Source organism: Aythya fuligula, chromosome 20 (assembly GCF_009819795.1).
Source record: "Aythya fuligula isolate bAytFul2 chromosome 20, bAytFul2.pri, whole genome shotgun sequence".
Classification (NCBI taxonomy): Eukaryota; Metazoa; Chordata; class Aves; order Anseriformes; family Anatidae; genus Aythya; species Aythya fuligula.
Genome location: NC_045578.1, coordinates 8,982,603 through 8,996,407, shown reverse-complemented (window position 1 = coordinate 8,996,407; position 13,805 = coordinate 8,982,603).

The window sequence follows — 13,805 nt, the reverse complement described above, 5'->3', positions numbered from 1 at the left end:
GCCATCAGGCTTTTTGTAAAGCTCACGGCCAAGGTTTGGTGCTGTGCAGGTGCTCTGTGAACCCTCGTGGCACACCGCGAGCTCCTAGTTTTAAAAACAGGCCATGGTACGGCCACTACAGGGCCCAGTTGTAAAAGGCTGAGTTAGCACAGAAATGCCCAAAATTTGGGTATATGCTAATCTGGTCAGCTGGGCTCCTTTTATAGTCAATGGAGAGAGATCAGACACTTAGATTAAAAGGGGATGAATCATGCTATGGCGATGATATTTTCCACTCATAGAGGAATCCAGCTCAGCCAGGCTAGATTTCCCATTTCTAAATGGCTGAAGTTAAGTTAGGGGGATCCCACTCCTACTCGGCCTTTACAAAAGCATTTAGCAAGCACTAAATAGCATCCAGCTCACACACCACATCTGAACCGAACACAGACCCGCAGCCAGCACACCCCCGCAGCGCATTCTGGCTGCGTTCAGTTAAGGAATGGAAGGGTGGTGTCTGTTTGCTTTTGTTTCGTTTTCGTTGCAAAATTTCTAACTCGCTTTCTGTGTCTGATCCCAAAGAGAGCTCAGAGGCAAGGGGGGAGGCACCCAGGTCCCGCTTCAGTTCTGTGTTTCACATCTGGGTGGGTTTGGTGGCTGTGGCTCCGCTCGCTGCTGTGTGATCGGCACCAAGCTCCCCACCAGCCCACGGGGCAGCTCTCTGCCAAGCTGCTGGGCCTCCAGAAGCGGAGCCCGACAGTATGCAAGCCTCCTGGAGGAGCCGGAGGTGGGAGGTTAATGCTCTATTTGTTTTTCGAATTAGAAACAGTAAACTGCAGACACCACTAAAACAAACCCAGCAACCTGCACAGCATTAAAACGTTACCGCGCCCAGGTTCGGTGTACGGCAGCAGGAACACATTTTGCTTCTCAGGAATGTGGAGGGCTCGGTGTGTGCAGAGGCCCTTCCAGCTCCAGCTCTGCCTAGGTGGCTCGCTGCATCGTAACAGTGAGCGGCAGCCCGTGTGCAGAAAACTAGGCCCATTTCAACTCAGATTCAGGCAAAAATTAGCAAGCGAGGAAAACTTGGCTATGCACAAGGGCTGTTTTCCATTGATGTATTCTAATCTGTACCTAAAAGGCTGTTTTTCTTTAAGGTAGATGTCCAAATTTAATATTGGCACGAGAAAGATAGTTCCACCGAGTCCAGCAGCGCTGATGCCAGCACTGCCTTTGGACCTCACTCTAAATAGAACAAATATTTGTATCAGTTTGCTGAGTATGTGAGTAATACGAATATTTGCCAAAATTTAAACAAGCTAAACTTTAGCCATGCCAAAAACCCCACCGTTCAATTTGGTATCGTTGGCAGCTCGCAGGCTCAAGAGAGGCCTAAGTCTGGAAGAGCTGGGGTGTTTTTGGCAAACGCTAATTTTTTTTTCCTCTCTCTCCACATTTTGGAAAATTTGTGCCTCTCTGTATTAATTTATGATGTCATTAAATAATTCTTTTTGCAGCTTGTATAGAAGGAATGTTTCTTTTGAAGATGAGAACTCCCCTGAGGATGGTTATAGTGAAAAATTCCAGCAGGACGAAAAAGTCTCCTCCCTCCCTGGCCACGAGTGTTTCTGCAGTATTGCTTGAACAGCAAAAAATTTACAATATTTTAATTCAAGGGTGTGCTCCAAGGAGGTGCCATGCACTTGACTGTGACAAGAGGCAGCCTAAATTCAATGTGATTTGAGGGCTTTTACTGCTTTGATGGTAGGATGTAACAGAAATCATGAGACTGTGACTTGCTGGTGGGGAAAGCAAGGTTTTGAACAGATTTCCTTTCCACAAATACAGGATCAATATTAAAAATGAAAGCAAAGAAAACGTTGGGAACCGTACAACAAAAGCAAAAAGCCGTGTCCAACACGAGATGTACTTTAACACAAAAACACTGCCACATGAGAAACTGCCCCGGGCTCTGTCACTTGGTCACAGTAGGCATTAGAGTTCAGATCGGTTTCATGAGGGGATTCACAGCCACTCCTTGCACCAGCACTGTGAGGTATAGACCAGCCTAGGTTGCGTTTCAACTGAAGTGTAAAATTAAACTCAGCAGGGGCTGCCTGGCCCAGCAGAGAAGCTGCCCAGGTGGTGATGGCGGCCAAGCAAGGCCGCACGCTTGCCTTCTGTCAGGGAACTTGTTATGGCAGTCGTGACCAGGAGGCCTACCTGGCTGATTAATTTGGAGAATGAGCTTCTAACGTTGTGGTAGATTTCAAGTAAAAGGCTTTCAACAATTAAAATATATTACTTTTGCTTTGTGGTTTTAAGTAGCAAAGACTGTGAGTGTAAAGTGGGAAGGAAGATGGGGAATCAAAATGTAATGAAGGGATAAAGCACCTGTGACAGCAGGAAGCCTCTGAACCCCAACCATAGACATCCAGACCTTCACGTAGCCCTAGAAAGGTGTGAACTCCCCCTAGGCATGCACAAAACCATCTCTGTGCCAGGCCAACGAACTCTTACTCAGCCCCATGAGTGCCTGGCAGGCACAGAGGCATCCAGGACCACCCCCTACAGCACCAGGAGGGGACCTCACCACTGCCAGCTCCTCCTTCACTGCACAAATCTTATAGAAAGCCTTGCTCCCAAGAGGTCCCGCATCCCAGAGATGTGACATTAACAGCAGATGTAGGGCTTAGGCACACATTTCTTTCCACCTGCATGACGTGGGCAGTGGCCTCAGACTTCACAGTCCCTGATATGTTAATTATTCCCGTCTGAGTGGAACAGTCTCATCCAAAAGTCAGCACTCCCAGCCCATGGTATGTTTCAGGCTGTTCATTGATTAGGGAGTTCCACAACGTGAGGGGTTGACCATGGTATAGGTAAAGAAGGCACGGCAGCAGCTCCTCAGGTTTCCTTCTAGAAGAAACGCACCCCCAGGAGAGGTCTTATGGCTCCAGGGGCTGGTGCTGGTGACTCCTGAGGCTGTTTGATCCGAATCCTCCTTTCTGCTGTGCCCTCACGTCCCTCATACCCCGCGCAGCTTAGAGGTCCCTGGGCAGGCACCAAGGTGCCCGCAGGCTGGGACTGCAGCGCCGAGTCTGCCCTTGGAACCTGGCCCCAGGAGAGAGGGAACAAAAGAGTATATAAATTAGTGCAAAGTGCTGATAACGCTAGTTCAATTAAAACTAGGCTTTGATTTATGTTAATTAGAAACTTGTTTAGACAAAAGAGAAACAAAACACACTGGAATGAGAACAGGAGGAATAGCTAGAATGGGTCAAAAGGCTCTTGTTCCACAGAAAAATAATAAAGGGTAAGAGGTCTGAACAAGTACTGTGCAAGTGCCAGCAAGCTTTCATGTGGTATTCTTTTTGTTGCCATTTTCCTTAGTTTTCAGCTAATGCTAATCTTTGGCTTTTAGCCATGCATTGTTACAGTTCTGATGAATATTTTCAGTGGGGTTGTATTCACAAAGTGGAGGAAGGGTGCTTTTTTTTTTTTTTTTTTTTTTTTTTTTTAAGACAATTTCATCAAATGGCCATCTTTGTCACCACAATCTACTTGGCCAAGAATGATTTTAACAATTTCAAAGATAAAACTTGACAAATGCAGCTTCTAGCTGGGAAGTTTACACTGATAGCAGGAAATAAGGCCAAATTTGTACAAAGCCTCAGACTCAGCCAGCAGGAATGGATGCATCCTTTGACAAACATTTACTAGAGAACAGCATGTGCAGAGAACAGTATGTGCAAAACTACTATTTTTCCTTAACAGCCTCTATCTTACGTAAGGCAGTCAACAATGTATGCTGGAGTTCAGCATTCAGCAGAGAGATGAAAAGGAATATTCATAGATTTTCCTGCCAAAATCGTAAGGCTTAGTCCTGTTTCTGTTGAGGTCGGTAGGAAAACTTTTATAGATTTCAGTATGGCAAGGCCAGGGCCCTGGTCTTCTTTTCAGGGCTGTCAGCCTTGGCTTTGCTGTGTGCAGGCTAGGTATGAAGCACAGCCTATTTGTGTTTGATGGATGACGCAGCCACACTCTGCAAATTATGGTTTAGTCATGCCCAGTGCCTCTGAGCAGCTACTGAGAGAATAATAAAACTTTGAATTTAATACTTGATATTGTATTTAATATCAGCTGTGTATCTAATGCACAGATGAATTGCTCAAAATGTAAGAAGAATAAGTCTTAAACCATTGATTACCCACACTAAATCCAAGCACTCATTTTACCCTGAAACTTTAGAGCAGATTTCCCTAGACATGAGGAATCAATCAGGAGACATCCTGGAAAGGTGATGAACTTGCTTTGTGCTTCAGAAGTAATATGAAACAGTCAGCACGCAATGGATACCTAGACTGAAAGCAAAGGTGACAGCTACCGAGCAGCTACGTGCCAAACAAAATGGAAGTGAGGATAGGTAATCAATTCAATTTAAAGTCAAAAATAAAAGTAGACACAATATCTTACCTGGTTAGACATCTTCGGGTAAGAATTTAGTCTAAGACTTACTTACGAGAACACTAAAGATGACCAAAATGAGAAAAATATCAAAGATTTCAGCCATATAAAAGTTCTGTTTTAAAGGAATCTGCATTCTTCTTTCCCATCCTTCTTAAAACATGATCAATTCAAAGCTTAGAAAGCTCCTCCTTTCCCTCCCTCAGGCTTTCCCTCTCAGCATTCATCATTATGAAAGAAAGTAGACAGGTTAGAGGCAGGAAAAACTTCCACTGGGATTTCTGCCCAGTGTCACAGAGAAGGACTGGATTTACACTCAGTGTTAAAACTGAGCACATGCCTGTTACACAAATGTTTGGATGTCAAGCAGTTTTTCTACATTGCTTCATCGCCAACGTGCAAGGAGAGAGGGGTTTAACTCCGTATAAACGTCACCCAAGCACTACAAGACTGGATGGAAGGTGTTGGTGCAAGCTGACTGCAGTGCATGAAAAAGCAAGAGGGTAAATCTCAAACAATACAAACACCAGACATTTAGAGTGAGACAAGTGAACACTGGAATATTGATGTCTTGATGGATTCCCTGACTGTTCTCCCCTGTGTGGCACAGCTCAGCAGCAGCAGAGGCTGCTGCAGCACCAGCCACAACACGACACTGACTCCAAGAGAATGAGGGATGCTTCCCACGGAGAAGTGCAAGGAAGAGCCAGTCCTGCGAGCTGTGCTATTGGATCAGGATTCTACTTAAATCTGCTTAGAAAAAAACAGGGTGAAGTCACCCAAAGGTGACATATGTTCAGTGATCATAGACTACAGAGTGCTGTTTCTCTTCAAAGGGGAAAACAAGCCTGCTGTAACCTCATCTGAAAATGTGGAGGCTGGAAACATTAAATCAAGAACCTGGAAATATAAATACCCTGCCGCTCTTTGAACCCCAAGAAACGAAGACCACACCTGCATGTCCCATACTAGGGCATGCCCCCTAAAGCACAGAGGGACCAAGTGTGTTTTTGCTAGCTCATTCTCCTTTTCACAAATGCTAATCTGAGTTACAGATGCAAAGAAGCCACTATTAAATCCTTGTTCAGACCAGCTACTAAGACAAATCAACATATGTAAAGCAAAAAATCCTTATTTACTTGTATTCTTACTCTTACCTGTGGTTTTAAAAAGGACTGCAGTCTAAGAAAACCAGGAAAGTTCAGGATTTACAAATGCTAATACACTCAGCAATGATTCAGTCTAGAACCATTGATAGACGACTTAATTTTTGCTTTGCTTCTCTCATGCACAACATGAAAATAATATTTACTCACCTCTAGGAAGCGGTTAATTAGATCGCCTGAAAATCAATGTTCATCCTATAAACAGCAAGAGAACAGGAAGCAGGAAGTCAGCAGCCAGCAGGAAGTCAGCAGCCAGGAATGAAATGCAAGGAAAAATGTGAACTTGAAAACTAAAAAGAGAAGAGAAAGGCAGAAAGTTAAAAAATAAAACAAAAACCTTCTTGCCAAAGAGCAAAAGCAACTGGCAACATGGATACAAGCTGTCGGAGGATCAGAGTTTTGATGCAGAACACGTGCACTGCTCTCTGCACGCTAAGCAACGCGGCTGACCTATGTGGAGTTGTGCACAGGGCACAAATTAGTGAGATGATGATCTCTACACATGGAGACACCACCCAGTGTGCATTCAGCAACTTTGCTGTTATGTACAGAGGTTTAGGTTGTTCCCCAACTTCATTTGTTTTAACCACCATCTGTTCCCATCATACTTAAAGAAATACAAGTAACACAGCTCTGCATTATATAGCTTGAAGAAGAGGTCTCTGGAAAGGTTGAAAAAAGGAGAAAAGAAGCTGTTACCCTATTTAGGATGGACTAAACATCCCCTTCCTCCAGGATCTCTTAGTACTTCTTTGGTTATGTTTGAATTTTAGATCTGTGGGCCAGTCGTTATCATCACGTTGATGCTAATAAAAAAAATTCCTATGAATTTCAAAATGACAGAGTATTCTCCTACCACATACGCTGCATGCCCCTTTCCTGAAAGGCTAATATAGCAGTAATTCCTTACTTGGCTCCAGTGCTATGATCAGATGTTTCCTTGGAAATATTTTCTTCCTTTGTGCTGTTTCTGCGCACAGATTGAGATTTGCTGTGTGGCAATGGTTTTCCACAGCCCAGCTTTTTTGTGTCCTTCCCAGTTTTCCTTTGCACAGATCCGAAGCTCACCAACTCAATGAATCATGCTTTCTTCTAATAAAATATTATCTCAATTCAATGGTAAAGGTCAGGTTTCTGTAAAAGAGATTCAGAATGAGTAATAACTACAGTAAAAGATTTTTTGTTGTTATTATTCTGCATTTTCTTTCCCCTTATTTTTGGGGGATCAGAGACTCCTTAGAGGACCAGCAGCATTGGACAAACTGAGCAATTAATTGCATCGGCAGTATTTTATAACTTTATTCTCATTTAAGGGGTACCTGTCTCTGCTGGAGTCCATTAGCTCAGCAGGGCGAGGGATTGCTTTCTGCTGCCTCCTGGGCAGGGCCATCAAGAGCTGGTGCAGCTCTTGGGTCAACAAAATACCCGTCCCTCTTACTCCTCTGACCTTTCCCACCCCTGTTCCTAAAGCATACTGACAGGGAGCCCCAAGGCAGCTGCGAAGGGTCAGAGCAGACGGAAAGGAGCAGGGGGCCCCTGGGGGCACCGACTTTCCCTGAGCACCGGCCGGGGGGAGTCCAGGTTGTTTCCCCGCTCCGAACCAGAGATCTTTGCACCAGTGCTCACACGGTTAGCAAGCAGCGCACTGCTGAGCCTGCTGTTCTGGCAGGCACATGCAGAGGCTTGGAGTCAGGGCTATGGTTTCTGGCTGCCAGTACAGATGCCCTGGTTGCCTGTGCAATAAGCTTTGCCTATTTCACTGCCAAAACAGGCAAGATCTGAAGATCTTCGGGGTATCGATGATGTCTTTCGGGTGCTGGTGTGATGCCTCACACAGGGGAACCGCTGGGAATTACCAGTGTGAAGTGATAATAATGGCTGTCCGCACATTTCATTTAATAGGGCACATTCCTTTTGCAGCGTTACTGAAAATCAGTAAAGTATAAATGAAATAAAAACCTGTTCTTTTACTTACTGCTAATAGCAGCCAGTCATACTATCCTTGATAGCCACATATAATAACATTCGAGAAATGTTTTAAAATGGCTTGCACTATGGCAAAATACCACACTATAAATGAGACTTCTGGAGATGTTACCTAAATTAGTCTTGTTCGAATGCCTTTGTGATATTTAATCATAATAATAAAAGTCAGAGTGCTTTTACCTTTCCATCAGAAACTGGTCTTATGTGTTTTGCTAGCCCCAGCCTATACTGGCAATGTGGTGTCGTGGTGTATAATTTCATAGACACAAAGACACTTCACTACCATAGCTCTCATTATTAAACAATATATTTTAATTGTCACCACCTTTCTCATATAGACATGGGCCAAATCTATCCTTATTGGCTTCAACTGAGCTACACAAGGGATGAATTTGGCTCAATATATATAAAAATACAGCAAGTCAAGTAATAAAAAGAAATGTTTGGGTTTCTTTTTTTATAGCAGTCAATGCTTTTTGCCATAAGAACACATATGCCTGGCCAGTAAAATCCTGTGATAAAGGACTAAAGTGTTTAAGACTTCATATGCAGAATAGCCCATGGTGTTTAATTACAATAGCAAAAGATGCCATGTTATAAAAGCATTTCTTACCTGGAGAAGGGATCCATGCTCTCCAATGAAGCTTAATTACCCAGGGCATGCTGAGTTTTTCCCTCCTGGCAATAACCTCTAACACCAATAACTCTGCTATTTCTTTTGACATCTGACTAGCTGAATATTGTTAATTTTTGTTCTAATTTCCTTATTTGGATTATAGCCTTCCAGTGTTTTACTTCCGATGAAAGTTTTGAACATGGTAAGAGCTTCATTCCTGGGACATTCCTCTTTCTTTCTCCCACTTTTCCCCTTGGAATTTCGCGCTCTCAGCCCTGTTCTGGCACTCCTGCTCCCCCATCTCTTTATGCCTTCCCAGCATACTTGGCTCCAGATGTAGATTTATGCATTTCCCCTCTTCTGATTCTTTCCTGCTCCACTAGAAAGGTTTCAGCTTCATCACAGGCCCAGAATATCCAAATTTCTGCAGCATTAATTTACTTTAAAGCATTAAAGACATTGCCTTGCCAGCCTGTAAGTCCCATGCACTCTGGAGTCCTTTGTTTTACAGCTCGCACACAAACACACAAATCCACACACGGGGCGGTAACGCTCGGAGACAGGCAGTGGAGCTTATGAGGAGCTATTTTTTACTTCTGCAAAAAAACATCCAACTGATAGTATTTGGGGGAAACTGAGTCTTCATTATTTATTAAGTTATATTAGATTTATAGCTCAGATTTGTGCTGAACTTTTATTAATTCATAAAGAGAAGATTCGATTTTTATATAGAAAACCTGCTTTTTTTGAGGCAGGGAGGAAACCTCTCCTTGGAAAGCGATGTGATATTGAGCCATGATTTAGAATCATCACCTGCGTTATCCTCCTCATCCTCACGCCTGCATCCTCAGCTTTTGATGAAGTCAATTTCCTGAGTGCATGTGAAAGCCTGTGGCTGCAGCCTGGAACAATCCTACCTCAGTGCTTCCCTTGTGTTGTTGATCCTTTAATTTCCTCCAGCCGACTCCTGCAGGGGACTAGTTCGAAGTTTTATGCTACTCTTTTGGACTAATCATTTACGACTGACTTAAAAAAAAAAAAAAATCACTTGCATACTGCTACTGCTAGATAGGAGGGTCACTAATTGGGATGTACTTCTAGCCAAATGGCAACGCAGGTTTAACAGTAATTCATGGGAACCTAAAAATTGCGCCCAAAACTTTATAACCAGACCAGTTATTTAGAATCTTATTCAGAAATTATGGTTGCAATCTATAAAATACCTCTGTAGTGCAAGTTTTCACACCTTTAAAAACTCGGCTAGCAGAAAGTCATATAAAAACTGATTAATAGAAGAAATCACAATATCAAGGGAAAGATCTCCTATTCTGCCGGGTTATGAAAGTTACACCCAGGACTCTCATCATGTGACCCAGTTCTATGTTAAAAACACAAGATCTGAGAGTTTCTGATATTACAGATCTGAAAGAAAGATTAGGAGTTTAAAAATATGCGCCTTGGGGGTTAACTGTTGACTAATGACAGAACAGGAAACAAGATGAAAATACAGAAGGGACGTACATTAATTTATCCAGGATTATTGACTTTAATTTGCAGTAAAATGGAGATCAAAACAGTAAATTTATTATATGAGAAAAGCAATACTCATTAAATACTACTTTTGTGATAAAATTATTAAATTCCAACTTTAAGTCGAGAGTCTGATGTTCATTTCTTAGATAACATCCCTGTTACTTTGTTTTGTAATGTTAACTCCATTATCACAAATGCACAGCCTTCCAAATACATTCTTTGTAATTAATGAGGCTTTATTGAGCTATGCAAATGAGGACTACCAAGACAGCAGTGACCCAGGCTTAAATACACATATGAATGGTCAACTATACTTCTTATTTTTGTATTTGCATACATTATAGGTGACAAAGTTGTTCCTGAAGTTGCTTTTTTTATTACATTAAAGGATAAATTTATAAAATTTTGATTTATTATACACAACAGCTATCACTAATAACTATTGTTATTTCTTAAAATCAATACAAGTACATTACTTCAAATGAAAGCAAAGTCATACTATGTTTTTGAGAACAGAAACGGATTCTGTTGCTATTTCTGGCTGCATCTGTTAGCCTGGCTCAGATTCACTCATACAGTGTGAGTAAAAGCTAGTAATTAACCATTTCACACGCTCATGATAAAAACCTGAGATTCAATTAAAAAATTATTTTGGCATACTAAGTTAAATGTCTTCCAAACTACTCTAGGAAACAGAAAGAAGGAGATAGAAAGTCTGAAGCGGTCATTTATATGAATGGTTACGTATGGCAGAAACAAAAATCTCAAGCAGCAGCCGATTTATACGCTGCTAATTCCTTCCTTAGACGATCAGACTTAGACTGGTCTGATTTCAGCAGGAAAATCTCTGCATAGAGATCAACACTGGTCTCAAGCATAAGATCCTAATTATTTGAAAGGCATTTGTTTTCATAGCTTTTTTTTTTTTATGTGTCCAAGTCGATGGCATTTTAATGCCTTATTAAATGGTTGTTTTACAGCAGCCCGTCTGTTCAGTCTCTGTGCCCATGTCTGTACTTTGTGCTGCAGGATTTTACCTTTCATGCTAGCCAAAAAATATTTTCCAAATTCCCTATAAAAGTTTTCGATATTTCCTAAGACAAATAGAGTAGGTTTTTTTTTACGTACTCTAAAATGACATTGATATGGTAGATATGACATGTATGTCTCTCCAGTTACGTTGTGCTTGCAAAAAAGGTGAAGGTTTGTGTTCATTAAAGGGATATACTCAGCTACCTTGGGCCCAGCTTTATATGATTTTTTTTTAATTACATAAACAAATGCAAATGTTTTCATTTCTGTTTTTCTTTAATTCAGTTTAAAACCCAGCAATACAAAATATGTGACCATTTCCCTACCATGTTTTTAGCCCAGATGTTGCCATGTGGGTTCTCTAAATGCACAAGAAGTAAAAAATGAACCAATTCAAAACCAACCTGAAATAAAATGAAATCGAAGATAAATTTTTGTATCAAATTACTGTGAAGTGCATGAAAGGCAAACAAACATTCAAACGTGAAAAGGAAGGTAGATTTAAAAATTGTGTATTTACTAGCACTCTGACAACAGTCCCAGTGAAATATTTCTGTTAAACGTAACGGTGAAACCTTTGTTTTGTTGAAGGCAAATGGCAGAACCCCCACTGACTTCAGTGGGGCCAGAATTTGTAACCAGGTAGCTCTTTCCCTCCACTCATACACAAAGATTGTACTGCTTTGCCACTTACACCAGAGTATTTTTATGCAGTTAGCATTAAATATCAAAATACTTATCTGTCTTATTAGTCCTGATGAATATGTGGTATGGATCAGCAAAATCTTTTAAGGTAAAGTATAATCTAAATTGCCTGGTTTCAGTTCTTAGGGTTCTGTAGCAATAAGCAATAACGAACAGATGATGGAAGCAGCCAGACCTACAAAAGAAATAGTATTTTAAAAGTACTCTACTTAGGGGGGAAAAGGGTTGCCTTTGTACATAAAGAGCTCTATTCATTAAAAGAAGTTTTTACAAATGTGGTTATTTCAAATAGTCAAAAAGTGTGAAACACACTTAAAATGAGTAAAATTTGTGGGTTTTCCTATGGGTTAAATATGTGCCATACTAATAAAGCTCTCCTCACACCTCTTCCTAACTCATGGTCTTTGGCCTCATTCTGCAAGATGTTTTGAATTGAGGGAGCTCAGCACTTTGCTGGGATTGACCATGGGCTGCTGAAGTCCCAGCTCTGCAAAGATTAACAGACTTTAAAAGGATCCAGAAGAAATCATCTATATTTGACGTTCAGCATGGCACACATCACCGTGCCTTGCAGCAAGCCCATGAAGAACAAGTATGAGTGAGCTCCAGGTGCTTACCTGGGACCTAGCGATTCCACCCCGAGGAACCCATGGACACACTAAGGGACTGCTATACTGAGTAGCTAAGCAGGCACGATAAAGGTGACAAGAGAACAGAGACTGAGTCAACAAATCAGAAACACCAACAAACCTCAAACCTTCTCCCTTACAGTTGCCATCAGGTCAAGTTTTAAAGCGCAAATTACTTTGAATTCTGTCTAGGTGCCCAGAGCATCCTGAAATCCTCCTTGCTTCTGCAGGAGGCCTTCCCATAGCCAGAGTCAGTTTTCTGTCACTGTCCTTCCCACTCTCGTTTTTAAAAAGTACCTGGCACTCAGGGTGCATACGAAGCAGAGATCAACAGCTTACAGACAGAGGACAACCTGCTTTATGTTTCATGAAAGGTTTCCCATGCTGATACAGGTCAGTATTACTGGATATCCTATAGTAACATAGCAGTACTGCTGACTTAGATTCAAGCTCATTCAACAGAAGTTTAACAAAGTGATGAAAATCTTTACAGAACTGATTTTCCAGTGTTTGATCCCTCCTGCTGCTTGAAGAAAGCTTTAAATAGCTTTCAAATAAAACAACTCCATTAAAAAGAGATTATTCATAAGAAACCACTTTGCTAGCTTTTGTCCTTTCAGTTTTTAGCTCCCTATTATGTCCAGCAGTGCAGATATCTGTGTTTAAAATAAATGCTCTCAAAACCATGTCCTTATTTGCCTTTACTGCTGTAACTCTGCTGTCACGGTCTGTTGCTGCACGTCAGGGAGACGCTAGGAATGGAACATGACAGCTCCATGATGGTTCAAGCATGGAAAAACAAGACATGCTTTGGAAAGCATGGTTTTATGTGCAGTAACTTTAACACTGAACCAGTTCGCTGTAGAAAAAAAGCCCTCGACATTTCACAGTGTTTGTTTAATCACAGCAAAAAAATTATCAGTCCATTACTTAGTTCACACAGGTAGGCCCAAGAAACTGTAGTAATATTTTATAGACAGGTAAATATAAGAATACATATATTTCAGCCACGTGATATTGTATGTCTTTTATCAAGGTACAGATTTTCTTTACTTCTGTCTAACAGTAGAGAAGGAGAATTTAATGGCAAAATACCTCCTTACCACTAACAAATTAACAAAATTCAAATTATTCCCACATATTTCTGTCAGGAGAAAATAACAAACAACAAAGCCGTGCATTTCTTCACTACAACTCTGTTTATTTACTAACAAAAAGTCTGTTACTGCCACATAACAGGAGAGGACATCCTTGCCCCCGGTTCCAGCTCCCTGGCCGGGGGAAGGCAGACTTTGAGGACAGGCACTGTGACAATGGGGCACTGTGCTGCTTGTCCCTGCCACCTGCTCCTCCTGCCCTGCCCAGGCAGTGTCAGTAGTGACCCTGGGCAGTGTCAGTAGTGGCCCTGGGACATTGTTCTCCAGACAAAACCATGCACCAGCCCGTTTCAGCCCATGCGAGCACAACGTGCCTGCTCCCTGTGCTCAGGCGGCAGTGCGGCCTTCAGGGCCCCGGCAGCCCACGGAGGCTTTGTCCAAACCATTTATCCCTTTCCAGAGAAACTGCAGTGAAAATGGTCTATAGATTTAACCACTGTCAGATGTTCTCTGAGCAGAATATTAATTTCTCTCCTGAGAACATAAACTTTTTGTTGTAATAAGCCACCATGCTCTCAAGCCCTTTGATTTCCTC